Genomic DNA, 11,324 nt, shown 5'->3' with positions numbered 1-11,324 from the left:
TGCTGGCCTGGTCATAGACAGCCATCTTGTGATGGTGTGAGGGTCAATTTGCATATTACCTCTTAATTATATAGGATTGGTAGATATTTTTTAAAAATCATTCAAGTAATCTAACATACATTCATTATTTCAAAGAAATAGTAACACATTTAGATTATAATCTTTACTTACTAAAAACATCTATCAGAAATCTATAAAAAATTCAAACTTAATGGTGAAAAATTAGATATATTTTTAATTATAGTCAAGGACTAGACAAGAATGATTCTGTTATACAACACTATGAGTATTTTATACTGGCTTTCTTTTTTTTAATATAGTTTTATTGATTTCAAAGAGGAAAGGAGAGGGAGAGAGAGATAGAAACATCAATGATGAGAGAGAATCATTGGTCAGCTGCCTCTTGCATTCCTCACACTGGGGATCAAGCCCCCAACCAGGGCATGTGCCTTGATTGGGAATCAAACTGTGACCTCCTGGTTCATATATTGAAGCTCAACCACTGAGTCATGCTGGACGGGCTGTCATATATATTTTAGAAGAATACAAAATATACTGTTCATCAGCTTAGAACTTAGTTACAGAAATAACTTGTGGACACAAATCAAATAAATTAATAATTCTGTGCCATCTATATATATAAAAAGCCAGCGACCAGAATGCTGGAACAATTGTAATGACTGGTTGCTATGACGCCCATTGCAGGCAGCAAAACGCCTGATAGGGGTGCGGGGCCAGTGGCCAACTTCCCACGGCCCCTCCCCCTGGCCTCCCCCGCCACCGTTCGGCCTCTCCCACCGTGATTCAGGGAGGGATGACCTGCCAATGCCCCTACAGCCCTTCCCCGCAGTCGGCCCCACTCTCAATGGGCCCCCACCACCCAGATCTGCCCCCCAGCCCCTCCCCCCAGCTGGCCCCACCCGTTTGTCCTCCTACCCCAATAGGGGGCGGGGCCAATAAACCAACCTTCTGCAGCCCCTCCCCACAGCCAGCCCCGCCCCTTCCCTGGCCACTGACCCCTGATTGGCCCCCCAACCCCATTCAGGGGTGGGGCCGGCTGGCCCACTGCCCACAACCCCTCCCCCATGCCGACCTGGCCCTGATCAGGCCCCGATCAGGGATGGGACGGCTGGACCCCACCTGTGCACGAATTTGTGTACTGGGCCTCTAGTCTATAATAATAAAAGGGTAATATGCTAATTAGACCAGATGTCTTCCAGATGTCATTCTGACATCCTTCCTGATGAAGCCAGGGCTAGAGAAAAGCCAACCTGGGTCCTGGGTGCCTGCGGGTGACCCGAGGGAAGACATCCCAGGTCCCAGGTGCCTGCGGGTGGACAGAGGAGGGAAGCCCGGGTCCCAGGTGCCAAAGGGAAGCCGGTGTCGGCAGCCAGGGGAAGAAAGGCCTACTCTTGCACAAATATTCATGCATCGGGCCTCTAGTGATATATAAACACCAAGGGAGCCCTAATTTGGCTCAGTGGATAGAGCGTTGGCCTGCGGACTCAAGGGTCCCAGGTTCGATTCCGGTCAAGGGCATGTACCTTGGTTGCGGGCGCATCCTTAGTAGGGGGTGTGCAAGAGGCAGCTGATCGATGTTTCTCTCTCATTGATGTTTCTAACTCTCTACCCCTCTCCCTTCCTCTCTGTAAAAAAATCAATAAAATACATTTTTTTAAAAATAAAAAATAAATAAACACCAAGGGAGGTTTACTGGATAAAAGTTATTTATGGATTGAATGAAGGCACAAATTGCCTTATGTGGAACTTAACTTGCATGTGGAAAGACAAGGACTTGCTGAGATGCATGTCAGCCCTGACCACTCTGGTTAAATAGGGATGTTTGGTTCATACCACAGTACTTGTACATAGAAATGTTGAAAAGTTGTGAAGCTAGTCTTGGGAGTGCGAACTCCTGGTACTGTTGTGTTTATTTCATTTTATTTGTACAGAGTAGAGACAGGAGGTTTACTCCAGTGTTTTCATGTAGAACTAGAGGCCCAGAGCATGAAATCATGCGGGTAGGGTCCCTAGGGCCTCCTGTGATCAGGGTTATCTTATGCCTGTTCACCAGTCCCCAGGCCAAATGCTGCCTCTGCCACTGGGCTGTCAGGCCGTTGGGATCACCAGCTCATCCCCGGTTGCTCGGGGGCTCATGCCTGCGGGAAAGCAGGCACCAGCAACTTCACCTCCATGCACGTGCGCCAGGCCCGCCGCTGATGGAACACACTGCCACTCAGGGTCCACTCACGTATGCACCACCATCGCTGCCACCACTGCTGCTGCCACTGCTGCTGCTGGGGCTTGAGGCACTGACGGAAGCTGTGGGGCACGCCAGTGACCTACCCAGCCCAGCATGAGTGGCCCAGAGCGGGCAGCGCGTTCCATCAGCGGCCAGCCTGGCGCACACGCATGGAGGTGAAATCACTGGCACCTGCTTTCCCACAGGCCTGAGCCCCTGAGCAGCCAGGGATGAGCTGGTGATCCCAACGGCCTGACAGCCAGCCAGATCCTTCTGCCACCCACCCCAATTTCCCCACTCACTATCACTGGTCCATCAGAGCCTTTGGGCCGGGAGCAGGGACCAAGAGGTCAGCCATTCAGCCCGCTTGCCAGTCCCCAGTCCCGCCTCACCATGCTCCCGGGCAGGGGGGGAGGGACTGAGAGGTGCTCAATGCCACCTCATGGTGACCGGTCCTTTGGTCATCACGGTCATCATGGACACTGGCTTTTTATATATAGAGATTATTAGGAAAAAGTGGGACTGGCTGCAATGAGTCAGTTAAAAGCTACTACGGTGATTTCTGTGAAATGATAAATATCAAAATTAAAGTGGTGACAGGAGGAAATGTGACAGAAGTTTGTCAGACTTTGGGTATTCCCTGATGTAAATGTCCACTTTCGTTTTTGGAAAACATATAATATGGAAATAAGTTAAAACCCAATCAGGTTTACTTGCTACTTTCTGACATTTCTATGTCTCAGGCACAATTTTGAACATTAAAATACATAAAATTGTTAATTAAACCTCTTTCATAAATCCATAAAATCAGAATGTCATGAGAAAAATGAGCATATTTGGAAGAGCAACAACTATATTTAATCGTAGTACAAGACACTTCATTAAGCACTCGGTGAATATGTGTTAAGCAGCATATGTTTAAAATTGTAGACATAAGAAGACAGCATATATCACATATCAATACTGACATGTCAAGCATTTTATTGCACACATACACATATGATTCAGGATTTATAAGAAGTTTTTAGAAACAACACACGAAAAGACATTTAGTATGGTTACTTAAACTAGAAAAATTAGATCACTGATAATTAGGGCTTTATGCTTTGATTAAAAACTATAACCCTTTGAAAACAAGAACTGAGATTTCATTAATGCAAAAATCTGGAAATTCAATAATTCAAGTTTTGCATGGCTAATACATTTGTTGGGGGTGACCAGGCCTGCAGGGGAGGGCAATTGGGGGGAACCAGGCCTGCAGGAGAGGACAGTTGGGGGGACCAGGTTGGCAGTGGAGGCAGTTAGGGGTGACCAGGATGGTAGGGGAGGGCAGTTAGGGGCAATCAGGCCGGCAGGGGAGCAGTTAGGCATTGATCAGTCTGGCAGGGGAATGGTTAGGGGGTGATCAGGGTGGCAGACAGAAGCGGTTAGGGGCAATATGGCAGGCAGACAGGCGAGTGGTTGGGAGCCAGCAGTACTGGATTGTGAGAGGAATGTCGACTGCCTGTTTAGGCCCGATCCCAGTGGGAGAGGCAAATCCATTAGATAAAGTGTCTGGTGGCTTTGGGCCTAACCGGGCAGTCAGACATCCCTTGAGGGGTCCCAGATTGGAGAGGGTGCAGGCTGGGCTGAGAGACAACCCCCCTCCCAGCATGAATTTTGTGCACTGGGCCTCTAGTATGTCACTATAAGAGGCTAAATTATACGGCAGAAACAAACAACAGAATTGGGCAATGAGTATACTTCTCATGTATGTTCCATGTGCCATAGAGGTCAGCAGAGGAGTTCTGCTCATTGTAGTCACTTAAAGGCTCAGACAGACAGACCCCCCACCTCGACACCTTCTCAAGGTCACTGTAGCAGGAGGGGTGAAATATGATGAACCATGCACTGGATGTTAAAGATTCCATTGAGAAAATACACATTTAATTAACCAAAGTAAGTCACATAGCCACTTCAAACTTGGAAGAAGACCTAAATATAGAGGAATAGCCTTAAGGAGCTTCACAAAGATGTGTGAAATAATTTCACAACTTTATCTGAAAATGTTTCTGCATGAGAGTGGCTAAAAATAACTTGCCATGATGAATTAATGCTATAAAATACTTCAAAGCTTTGTATTACATAAAAGCTTAAATTTATACATTTTCTCTCTGGTGGTGTGTTAGTAAACAGTTTGTAATCATTCTGAGCAAGACACTTTATCTAATGGATTTGCCTCTCCTGAAAAATTAGTAAAATGTTCATTATTGGGAAAAAAAAAAAGATAAATCTGATTCCACTTTTCTTTTGGCCCAGTATTTAGCAAAAAAAGACCATCAATCTCTTCTAAATGAGCACAAGTGGTAATAAAATAGTTGAATTTTTTAAATAAAAAATAAGTCCTGAAAATAATAACCGAAATTTCAATATGCCTTGCCAAATAATCCCAAAATGGAAAATGAAGATGCCTGTGTTTTAGAATATAATCTTCCATGTGACTTGATGAATACGTCCTCCAAGCATACCTGAAATTTTAAATCATCATTTTTATGGATGCATTTAACCACCGTTTACATACTGACCTCATTTTCTGAACAACCTAAAGCCTCTGAACACTCATTCCATTTCAGAAGTAATTTTATTCAAAGTCTGTGGGGAAAGGTTAGCACAATCAAAATGAATATATTACTTTAAATTTTATGTCTCCTTAGCTCTCTGATTCACTGCATCTATCTCTTAAGCTCTTGGCCTTTACACATCCCTCGACACAGACTCAAATAATGTGAAAAATATATTACATTGTAATTTGTGTGAAATATAAGAAATGCCAGGTTTTTAATGGAGATGAATAAAAGTTCTGAATAAGTGAAGTGGCTAAAATTTTTGAGACACAAAAATATTTTCCTGAGTCATTGGAAAATAAAACTAGACAAATCAATTATCATTATATATATGAGAGAGCAGGAGAGGGAGGGAGGAAAGAAGGGAGAAGGGAATGAGGAAGAAAAGAGAGAGAAGGAAGAGAAGGAGGGGGGAGAGAGAGTCAGTTTTGCTTTTAAAATCACCTCATGACCTTATAGTAATATACACTTCAAGATGTTATTAGTTCGCTTCAAGATTTTATTTAATATGCATGTTCAATATAGGACCCTTAATAAGAGGAAAGGAGATTTGCATCTATGAGCATCTACTATATTTAGACATGATGGTATAAGCCTATGGACAGGTAGGTAACAAGTAAATGATAGATATACAGGCAGATGCATGCCTATGTACACACATATTTACATATAATATCTATATAATCTATATAATAAAGAGGTAATATGCTAATTGGTCCTAACAGTGTCACAGTCATGACCAGGCTGCGCACAGGAGCTGGTAGGCAGGGACAGGGGTGGGGACTTGCACCACCGGGACATAAGGCTGCCGCAGGGGGCAGCCCCCCCAGCCCGGAAGGGGGCATCAGGACAGGGGCAGGGCCTCGGCAGAGAGCTCTCAGCACTCCTGCACTGGGGTCTGAAGGCACGGAGAGGAAGAGAGAGCATATAGGCAGTTAGGGGGTTTAAACCAGGAGGGGAGAGCAGATAGGCAGTTAGGGGGATCAGGCCAGGAGGGGAGAGCAGATAGGCAGTTAGGAGGATCAGGCCAGGAGGGGCAAGCAGTTAGGGCCATCAGGCCAGCAGGTGAGCGCTTAGGAGCCAGTGGTTCTGGATTGTGAGAGAGATCCCAGATTGGAGAGGGTGCAGGCCAGGCTGAGGGACCCCCCCCCCCCTTCCATGCACAAATTTCGTGCACTGGGGCACAAGTGTGTACATACACACACACACACACACACACACACACACACACACACACACACACACACATTTGTGGTGAGATATTTTCTAGCTCTGCTTTAATTTTCTCATTTATAAAATGAAGAATCTAATACCCACCTCATTAAATAAGATAATTATTAAAAGCATGTATGGCCTCTCCTCTGTCCTCTTTATTAAATGTCCTATGTTATGGCCATTCTTAACTCATTCATGCTACATTTTGTTTTACTTTATAGTGCATGCCAGTTTCCAGTTTGTGCAGGCACTGGGGATTCCTTGTGTAATAAAACATACACAAAGTAACTGCTCTTGTGGAACATATATTCCACTGACTCAGTAGCATTTAAAAAGAAAAAAAATTGCTAGTGAGACTGATTTCATGGTTGTTACCCTACACTTTTGATAACTAATTATATAAAGGTAATGTCCAAAGAAATGATCCTTCCTGTGTTGTTTCAATGAAATAAGTATCTCATTTACCTTCTGCCTTTCAGAACTTTATAGATATAACCTCATTTTAATATTGAGTAATACCTAAGCATACATTGAAGTTAACATTAAAAAAATATAGAAAAAAAGTTCTGTATTTGTCCACAGTTCTCATCTATTATAGTTCAATACAACCACTTTCTTTTGGTTGTTAGTAATATCATGTGGTTATGGCCTGTGACTTACTAGGGTTCTTTTTAAATCCTAAAAACCAACATTATACCTGGGAGTCATATAGAAAAACACAGTTCTTTATTGTGTCTGCTAAAATAAATTATTTCCAACATGTCAGGAAAAAAAAAATCTATGTTTTCTATGCACGATTTTGACATAATGAACCAGAAGCCTATAATACCAGAATAGAAGTCTGAGGCCAGAAGCTATACCAGAGTCCAGTGTTCAGCCCCTGTATTTGTTATGTTTAATCAATTTTAAATAAAATCCTAAGTAGTTAATATGAAGGTGTTACTATATCCTCTTTCTTAAAAAGGAAAATTTTATCACTAAAAAATAAAAGCAAACTGAGGGGTAAGTAGAAAGTATTAACAATTAAAACATTTTAAAATGAAAATTATATAATTAGGCTAAGAGAACAGTGGGAAATCTGTACACAAACACTTCCACTTTTTATCAAAAAGTACTATTATATTGGGATTGTGAAATATTCTAATACTGATTTAGGTGATGAATGTATATGAAGACCCACGTCCTGCGTGGTTCAGGGTTCAGGCTCTGGAGAAGGGCCACGTGCAAATGACAGAGACAAGACAAGAAATAATAATTTGGAAATTGGGGGGCCAGGTGGGAGCCCAACGCAAGAAGAAGGATTCCACTTGTGCTCAAGCCTTGCCATCCTTTTATTCAGTTTGGGATACACCTACAGCCCTTAGGCAGGCAATTTCCAGTAACAAACAGACTATCTTATCAGTAACAATTTACATGACTATCTGGTTGGGAAGTTGCTTCAGCTACCATTGTCTGGACTAAACAGTCAGTGCATAGCTCTGACCTTTGCCAGGGCTCAAGGGTCACCAGCATTCCAGGCTACTTGTCCACACCTCTCTGCTAGTGAAGACAATAGGTGGCTTCCCACAAATGTACAACATAGTATAGTAAATAATTGTTGAATTTTTACACTAGAAATGTGTGACTTTTATATATAAATATACCTTAATCCTATCTAATAAAATAGTAATATGCAAATTGACCATCACTCCAGCACACAAGATGGCTGCCCCCATGTGGACACAAGATGGCCGCCACAAGATGGCCAGCAGGGGAGGGCAGTTGGGAGGGACCAGGCCAGCAGGGGAGAGCAGTTGCGGGGGACAAGGCCTGCAAGGGAGGGCAGTTGGGGACGATCAAGCCTGCAGGGGAGGGCAGTTACGGGTGAACAGGCCAGCAGAGGAGGGAAGTTGAGGGTGACCGGGCCTGCAGGGAAGGGCAGTTGGGGGGGACCCAGGCCTGTAGGGGAGAGCAGTTGTGGGGGACCAGGCCTGCTGGGGAGGGCAGTTAGGGGGGACCAGGCCTGCAGGGGAAGGTAATTAGGGGTGACCAAGCCTTCAGGGGAGGGCAGTTAGGGGTGACCAGGCTGGCAGGGGAGGGCAGTTAGGGGAAATCAGGCTGTCAGGGGAGCAGTTAAGCATCAATCAGGCTGGCAGGGGAGTGGTTAGGGGGTGATCTGGCTGGCAGGTAGAAGTGGTTAGGGGCAATCAGGAAGTCAGGCAGGCGAGCAGTTGGGAGCCAGCAGTCCTGGATTGTGAGAGGGATCCCAGATTGGAGAGGGTGCAGGCTGGGCTGAGGGACACCCCCCACCCCGTGCACGAATTTCGTGCACCGGGCCTCTAGTAAAATAATAAAAGAGTAATATTATAATGAGTTATAACATAATTATTATGAGTTAACATTATATTATACTAGAAGCCCGATGCACGAAGATTCATGCTAGAATGGGCCTTCCTTACCCTGGCTGCTGGCACCACCTTTGCACTCCGGCCCAGCCCCAGAGCCGCCTCTTTCCGCTCTGGACCTGCCTTCCCACACTGCCTAGAGGCCCTGAGAGACCAGGGGTGGAGCGTCCCACCCCCATCGCTCAGCGCCTGTGTATGCAAATTAACCACTATTTTTGGTGGGTTAATTTGCATACTCACTCTGATTGGCTGGTGGGTGTGGCGGAGGTACAGTTAATTTACATGTTTGTCTATTATTAGATAAGACTAGAGGCCCAGTGCAAGAATTCATGCACGGGTGAGTTCCCTCAGCCTTGCTGGCGGTTGGGGCCTATTGGAACTGTCTTGCCCAGACCCCATCAGGGCCAGCCAGATCAGAGAGGGACCGCAGGAGGGCTCCAGCACATGTCCAGCCCTTTCACCCAGTCCTGATGGGCCGAACTCCAGCAGCAAGCGAACTTACTGGTCGGAGCATCTGTCCCCTGGTGGTCAGTGTGCATCATAGTGACTGGTCAGCATATTACGTTTTTATTATATAGGATGAGTTAAACATCTAATTCAAGGAATTAGAAAATAGCAAAGAAAAACTAAAGCAGAAATTATAAAGCATAAATTAAGCAATTAGATTAATAAAGTCAATAGACACAAATATTCTTAAGAGATGTTTATTTTAAAAACATCAAATAGACTAGTATAAATGAAAAAATTTAAAATCATAAAATTACAAATTGCAAAGTCTCAGAGATAGAGATTATTTTATTAGAATTATCTGAGGAAAGTTTGCTCAACTTTATTTTTATAGATTTGAAAACCTGATATGAAAGGCAAAATATTTTATAAAAATACAAATTCTAAATTTAACCCCCAAAATTAAATTTAAATAAAATTGCACAGACCAGTTGTCATGAATGTAACAGAGAGAAACAAACTTCCAAATCTTGCCACTAATAGGCTTTTCTGAGGACCAGCTACATCAGCATGACCTGGAGGTTGTAGAAAATGCAGAAACATGAGCCCCATATACACTTTCTGAATCAGTCTGTATTTTCACAAAATCTCAGTGACTCATATTTAACATGAAGTTCAATACACATTGTTCTAGAGTTGAGAAAAATTCTCAGCTGAATTTTATCAAACATTCTAGGAACAGATTATGTTAGTGTCATTAAAGTATTTTAGGGCAAAAGGAGATGTGAAAAGTTCCTAGATTGTGAATTTCTATGAAAAGTTATTAAAAAGAGGAGCATAAATTTTATGTGAAAATATCTAAAAGGTGGACAAAAAATTGACTAATATCTTCTATACATCCTGATACAAAGTTCAATATCTTATTCTTTGAATGCAGCAACACTTTAAAAATAACACACCATGAACAAACAATGTTTACAAATATTAGAAAATATTTACTATAACATCAAATGTAATAAACTTTATAGAATTACTAAAATGTCATTCATAAAACAAAATATCAAATTCTGCTTTAAAGAAGTGCTTATTAAAACAGGTCATATATGAATTTCAATTTAATTAATAGTATAATGTATTATATTTAGGTGATGCATAATACTTATGGTGAAATAACAATTCAAGAATTCTCACTATATGGATTAAAAAACTGTGGTACATCTACACAATGAAATACTATGCTGCAGTAAAAAAGAAGGAATTCTTACCATTTGCAGCAGCATGGATGGAAATGGAGAGCATTATGCTAAATGAAATAAGCCAGGCAATGAAAGAAAAATACCACATGATCTCACTCATTCATGGAAAATAAAGAACATTATAATCTGATGAACAAAAAAATAGATACAGAGGCAGTAAAGCATTGAACAGACTGTCAAATTACAGCTGGAAGGCTGGGGAGTGTTGGGGGGGGGGGGAAAGAGATCAACTGAAGGACTTGTATGCATGCATTTAAACACAACCAATGGACACAAGACACTGTGGGGGGTGGGATGAGGACATGCAACAGAGGGTAGGGGAGGCTGGGGGAAGGTCAATGGGGAAAATAAAGGAGATATATGTACTACTATGTATAATACTTTAAACAATAAAATAAAATTTAAAAAAAGAATTCTCACTATAATTATCATTACTTAATATTTTTCTGGTTGCACTTTCCAGTGCCATTAGTCAAAAAGGAAATAAAAGAGGAATATAAAAAGAAAGAGGCAAAAATATCATTACCTCTATTTATTTGATTTAGATACTTGAAAAATTCAAAGTAATTAATGAAAACAAATAACATCATATCTAATAAAGAGGGAATATGCTAATTGACCATCACTCCATCACAAAGATGGCTGCACCCACAGCTGAGGCCAAGTTCCCATAAGGAGCCTTAATGAGCAATCAGCAGGGACCTGAGGCTACGCCCTCCCCCGCCCCCATGGGGCTTGATAGGGAACCTCAGGCTGCACCCCCTACCTGGCAGGGATTGTCAGGGGACCTCAGGCCACGCCCCCTGCCCTGGCATCAGGCTGGGGGACCTCAGGCCGCACCCCCTGCCCCAGTTCCAGGCCAGGGGACCTGAGGCCACATCCCCCCACCCAGGTGGGCTTGATGGGAGACCTCAAGGTGCACTTCCTGTCCTGGTGCTGGGCTAGAGGACCTTAGGCTGCTCCCCCCACCCCAGCACCAGGCTGGGGGACCTCAGGCCACACCCCCCACCAGGTGGGGCTTGACAGGGAACCTCAACGTGCACCCCCAGTACTGGGTTGGGGGAACTCAGGCCACACCCCCGCCCAGCGGGGCTTGACAGGGGACCTGAGGCCACACCCCCTGCCTGGCAGGGCTTGACAAGGGTGGGACTGGCCAGGTCTGCATCTAGCCCAATGC

This window comes from Cnephaeus nilssonii (assembly GCF_951640355.1).
Source record: "Cnephaeus nilssonii genome assembly, chromosome: 1".
Classification (NCBI taxonomy): Eukaryota; Metazoa; Chordata; class Mammalia; order Chiroptera; family Vespertilionidae; genus Cnephaeus; species Cnephaeus nilssonii.
This window is presented reverse-complemented; position numbering follows the sequence as displayed.